Source organism: Dama dama, chromosome 13, assembly GCF_033118175.1.
Source record: "Dama dama isolate Ldn47 chromosome 13, ASM3311817v1, whole genome shotgun sequence".
Taxonomy (NCBI): domain Eukaryota; kingdom Metazoa; phylum Chordata; class Mammalia; order Artiodactyla; family Cervidae; genus Dama; species Dama dama.
The window spans coordinates 65,213,247-65,219,246 of NC_083693.1; the positions used below are offsets into that span (position 1 = coordinate 65,213,247).

Consider the following 6,000-nt stretch of genomic DNA (forward strand, 5'->3'; position numbering starts at 1 on the left):
ACACTGAAAACAGTACAGGGAACAAGAGAAACAGTTTAGCATGGCTGGAGTGACGGGAAATCTAAGGTTGGACAAAGTTTACGAAACTTCTGTGAGTTTGGACTTTATCCAGTAGACAATGGGAACACAATGCAAGTTTTTTAGGTAGAAAAGTAACATCCTTCAATTGGGTTGTTTTTTTTTTAAAGTGTGGTAGCAATATAGAGAACTGCAGAGAAGGAGAGGGAAAGTGGGAGAACAAACAGCAGTGATTCAGCCGGTAGGCCATTCGATAAACAGTCCAGACTAGTAAGGAAGTGGTAATAGGTAGGGAAAGAATGGAATAAAAAATACAAGGTGGCACAGTTGCTATGTAAAACTCTGTGTGCCTGTACTTCTTTCTTCTTACAGATGAAGAAATTAGGCCTCAGACAGGTAAAATGGATTGCTTATGACTGCAAATCTTTCACCAGGCAGAAACTCAGACCCGAAAATGAATTTTCTTTTCTTAAAACATACCTGTGAAGACACTCAACAGAACAGGAATATAAGGAAACTAGCTCAACATAATAAAGGTTATACATGAAAAATCCACAGCTAACATCATACTTAATGGTCAAAGACTGAAAGCTTTCTCTCTAAGATGAGGAACAAGACAAGGATATTCATTTTCATCATTTCTATTCAATATAATACTGGAACTCCTAGCCAGAGCAATTAGGCAAGAAAAAGAAAGAAAAGGTATTCAAATTGGAAAGAAAAAATTATCAGTTTGGAGATAACATTATCGTATGTATAAAAAACTCTAAGATCACACACACACACAACCTGTTAGGATAAATGAATTCAGAAAGGTTACAGGATACAAAATCAATACGTAAAAATGAGTTGTGTTCTGTGACAATGAGCAATCCAAACAAGAAACCACATTGACAATCACCAAAAAGAGTATTTAGGAGTAAACCTAACCAAAGAGATGAAAGACTTTTACACTGAAAACTACGAAACGTTGTGGGAAGAAACTAAACACAAATAAATGAAAGACATCTGTTGTTTACAGATTGGAAGACTGGAAAAGATGTCATCACTATTCCAAAGAATCTGTAGATTCAATCCAATCCCTATAAAAAAAATCCCAATGACATTTTTTTGCAGATATAGAAAATCTATATCTAAATCTATTCTAAAATTTACATGGAACAATCTCAAGGGACCCTAAATAGCCAAAACAATTTCAAAAAAAGAATAATGTTGGTGGCCTCATACTTCTGATTTCAAAACTTACTATAAAGCTAGAGTAATCAAAAGTGTGGTACCAGCATAAAGACAGACTTACAGACAAATGGAATAGAAGATTTCAAAAATAAATCCCTGAATGTATGATCAAGTGATTTTTGACAAAGATGCCAAGACCATTCAATGGAAAAAAGATAGTCTTTTCAGGAAATGGTATTGGAAAAACTGGATATTCACATGTAAAGACCTAACTATAAGAGTTTTTGAGGGGAATACTCTTAGAAGCGTTTTAAAAGGGGAAAGCTTCATGTCACTGGATTTGGCAGTAATTTCTCAGATGTAACACCAAAAGTATAAACAAAACAAAAGAAAAAACTAGATCAGTTGGACTTCGTTAAAATTAAAACCTTCTGTGCATCAAAATACACTCCACAGAGTGAAAAAGTAATGCATGGACTGGCAAAAATATTTGAAAATCATGTATCTGATAAGGGATTGGTATCCAGAATATACAAAGAGCTCCTACAACTCAACAGAAAAACAACTTAATTAAAAAAATAGGCAAAGAACTTAAATAGATTTCTCCAATTCAAAAGGCTGATAAGCACAAGAGATGCTAATATCATAGAGAAATGCAAGTGAAAACCACAACGAGATATCACTTCATACCTATTAGGATGGACGTTATCAAAATAATGAAATTAACAAGTATTGGTGAGGATGTGAAGAAATTGAACTCTGACACATGCTGGTGGGAATGTAAAATTTTCTGGATATATACCCAAATGAAATGAAAGCAGGGACTCAGATACCTGCACATCTACGTACAATATTATTCCAAGAGCCAAAAAGTGGAAGCATACAAAGTATCAACTAACAGATTACATACAATGGAATATTATTCAGCCTTAAATATGAAGGAAACTCTGACAAATGCTACAACTTGGATGAACATTATGCCAAGTGAAATAAGCCAGGACAAATATTCTATGAGTCTACTTATAGGAAATACATACAGTAATCAAATTCATAGAGACGGAAAGCAGAAAAGTGGTTGTCATGGGCTGGGTGTAAAAGGAAGTGGGGAGTCAGTGTTTACTGGGTACAGAGTTTCAGTTGGGAAAGATGAATAGAGTTCTGGAAACGGGTGGTGGTAGTGGTTGCAATACAAAGCGGATGCACTTAATGCCACAGAACTGTACAATTAAAACTGGTAAAAATGGCGAATTTTATGTTATGTATATTCTATCATGATAAAAACAACAACAAAATTATACCTGCCCTGCATCTTTTCTAGGGACTCTATCTTAGTGTTAGGATCTCATCTCTTCCTACCCAAGTACTGCAACAGCTACTATTTTCTCTGGTTCATTCCACTCAACCTTATTCTAACTCAATCAACGGATCACTGACAGGTGCATCTTGGCAGTTTCATCAAATTAATGTCTGGCCTCCAAAGTTTCAAAGACTCCCCATATCTTGCACAAGAGGATAAAAATCCAAATCTCCTCTATCTAGCACTCAAACCCTTCTACAAACAGATACCCTTTCAATAGTCTAATGTCTTCCCAAGGAACTTCAGTGGTCAGCTCATTCAAGTTTTCCTCTTTTCCCCGCCCTTAAAACTAATCTCCACCTATACTCTTGTTTTTCCCTCACAAAGTAACTGCTCCAATCTCTCTGTAAATCTAAACCCTCACAGAAGCTAGCTCAAGTGTTCCAGGAAGTTATTTAGACTCCTGAGGCCTCACTCATCTCCCTCTAACCAGAAAACGTACAGCATTCTTTGTACTAACAGAACTTTTAACTAGACTGCTTTCTAGGATCAGAGGGGTACATCTATCTTTTCTGAGGGCAAAGTCTATATATTACACTTGTTTCTTCTGCAGCACCTAATACTGCAAAATACAAAACAGATCTTCAATAATCACCTGTGTAACTGAACACAAGGCACAACTTTGGTGTGAGTTTCAATGACTAGAATATGAAATCAGAATCATGTGGCATGACTATCTCTGAAGGTGAGTCTGTGACACACAACACAGAAATTTCTGCGACTACGTGGAAACCAGGTGGTATAACATAGGTATTTTAAAGCCTAAAATGAGAGTCTGATACAAAGAACCTTTTTAAAACCTGGTATTGCTGAACCAAACAACATAGTAGTTAGGTTTTGCGGGACAGAATATGAACCTATGGTTTTACTGAATGCATGCAAACACGAGCAATGCTATAATTGGACAGAAATACAGTCACAGGCCTATGAAAACTCTAAATGAAATGTCAGTTGGTTTTTATTAAATTCAGGTCAGGAAAAAATCTTCCTCAGTTACTTGTGGTAACTGACAGCAACTGTCAAGAATCAGCGTGAGGCGCACTCTCTGACTTCTCCTTTCAAGTCTATTGCACAAAGACCCAGCGAGGATGGTGGTGAAGAATGCAATCAATGAAGAACAGGGGCTTCAGCAGTGAGCGAAAAGTGCTCTCTAAATGGGGCGGAGAGAGGCCTAGATCCCCGTTTTGGTCCAATCCCTGGGCAGCTGCAGGACCCACAGTGAGTCGCTCATCTCCCTGAGCGACTAAAACAAGTCACACCAGATCGCTCAAGGTTTTTCTGACTTCAAAATTCTAGGACAAGTTTCGTCACAGCTGCCATTAACGCGTATGATTCTTGCAATTTCAAATCTTTCTTCCACATCTCTAGGAAGAAAGTAATGGATTTCAGCAATCCAGAAGAAATGGATGCCATTGAGAGACAAAAGGTTCTGTTAGTTGGGGAAAAAAAGAAGGAATTCTGTAAAAATGTCTATTTCTTTATCACGCCAAGATATTTTAGCAGAGGGAACAGGTTTCTGGTAAAAACCAAGACTGCTTCTGCAAATTAGGCCTAATCCAGATTACTTATTATCTGTGCTGGTATATGAAGAGGTGCTATTGTATTTCAAAAGAGGAGCAAACACTGCTCAGAGCTTCCCCCCAGCAAACGGTGAGAAAGTTCTCATCTTCGGGGCAAGGCTAGGAAATATCTGTGCAAATGACGAGATGCTGAAAAATGCACGCTTTTAGCCTTTCAAGTACTCCAAGCACAGACTTCTTTATCAAACACTCTGTATTGTCTCGTCTCTCTCCCAACCTACCAAAGGGCTGATTCCAGTTCGACCCCGAAACAGTAACTTACGCGGACAATCCAACTTCTCCCCGGGAGCAGCGGTCCCCAGGCCTGCTCTCCCCGACACCCGAAGCCGGCCGGCTGCTCTCACGCCCACCCCAGGGCGGTCGCAGCCCGGCAGCCCGGGTAAACGCGCGCCCGAGCCTCGGGAGCGGTTTCCCGGCGTCCAGGGAGCGGCGGGTCCCGCCCCTCGGAGCCCTGAGTCGGGAACCGGCCGGGCCGCCGCTGCGGCCACCTCCGGCCGCTATCCCAGCTCGGGAGCGCCACACCTCGCAGCTCCAGCCCCCGGGACGGCGGCGCACAGTCCAGCCCGCCCCTCGGAGCGCACCAGGACCGGTCAGTCTGCCGCCGCCACCGCCGCCGCCTTAGCCCCAGACGGACCACAGCCTCCCTCCGCTCCGCGGCCCCGCGCCTCTCGCGGCAGCCCGGCCCCAGCCCTGCGCCCCCGCCGCTCACGCACAGCCCCTTCCCCGCCGGGACGCCCAGCGCCGCGCCGGGCACAGCCTCGCCTCAGAGCCTCGGAGATATCGAGGGGGACACTCACCCCGGAGGCTCCTCCCGCCGCTGCTGCTGCCGCCGCTGGGACCGCGGCCGTCACCCCCGCCGCCGCCGCCGCCAGCACCGCCGTCCGCACCGGCGCCAGCGCCCCGGGCCATCCTCCTCCTGCCGTCGCCGCCACCGCCCCCCTCTCCGCTCCTGTCAGTGGCTCAGGCTCCGGGGCTTCTCCAGGTTCCCCTCGCCGCCATTTTGACGCCTGGAGCTGGCAGGAGGGGCTCGGCTCAGCGGGGACCTGGCGCGCCTGCGCGGCGCTGCGGAGCCGGCCCGAGCCCCCGCCCGTCCCCGCCGTCGCCGCGCCCGGGGTCACGTGGACCACCGGCAGCGCGCGCGCCGGGGCTGGCCCGGGAGGCGCGCTCACGGGATCCGGGAGCGGTCGGAGTCGAGTGCGCGCGCATTATTCCCGCTCTGTGCTCGGAGTTGGCAACTCCTGTCCTGCTTATTCCGGGGAATTGTGGCAAATCGTTTAAACCTGTCAGAATGGAACTATAATAACAACGTTACCGGACGACCGGTTCTACCAATTTTTGTTTCCATTCGGAGCCGGCATCCTGATCTAGAACTCACAGTGCATCTTTCTCAAAACGAAGGCTAAGTCCGCGGAAATACCTTTTTTTTTTTTTTTAAACAGTCTTGGCGTTTGAGTGACTTATTGGCAGTTTATCTTAAGCCGTGTCTGTATGATACGTTTACAAACACCATCTTGCTAGTTATATAGATAATTTTTTTTTTAAGTCATACACTGAAAAGTTTTCCTCAGCAAGATAGTCCCATAAACCTGGGATAAGAACTGAGGGAAGTTCACAGTCGCCACGTGGGAGAGCCAAATCGCTCTCCCCAGATGCCTCTCTTCTGGGAGTTTGCGATTTCAGTGGTGCATTAACAAAAGCACATATTTATGGAACACCTTACAGTTTGCAAAAACACTGTTAAATGCTTGGCTTCCTTTGAACACCAAAGCCCCACCCTTTGAGGTAGTGGGGACAAGTATTACAAGTATCCTTTACAAGCTTACCTTTACAAGAAAAAGGACAAGTATCCTTTTACGACTAAGGAAATAG

General features: G+C 44.5%; 1 protein-coding gene across 3 annotated transcripts in view; it reads right to left on the reverse strand.

Annotated features, from left to right (window-relative positions):
* The window catches only part of BTBD7 (BTB domain containing 7), a 90,774-nt gene extending 85,647 nt beyond the window's left edge, over positions 1-5,127 (reverse strand). For 2 of the 3 annotated variants that reach the window (XM_061159331.1, XM_061159332.1), the window contains exon 1: positions 4,929-5,127. The gene's annotated coding sequence lies outside the window, so the exon portion shown is untranslated. The remainder of the gene's footprint in view (positions 1-4,928) is intronic. The other variant, XM_061159334.1, reaches the window with a different exon arrangement.
* Positions 5,128-6,000: the final 873 nt, after the last annotated feature.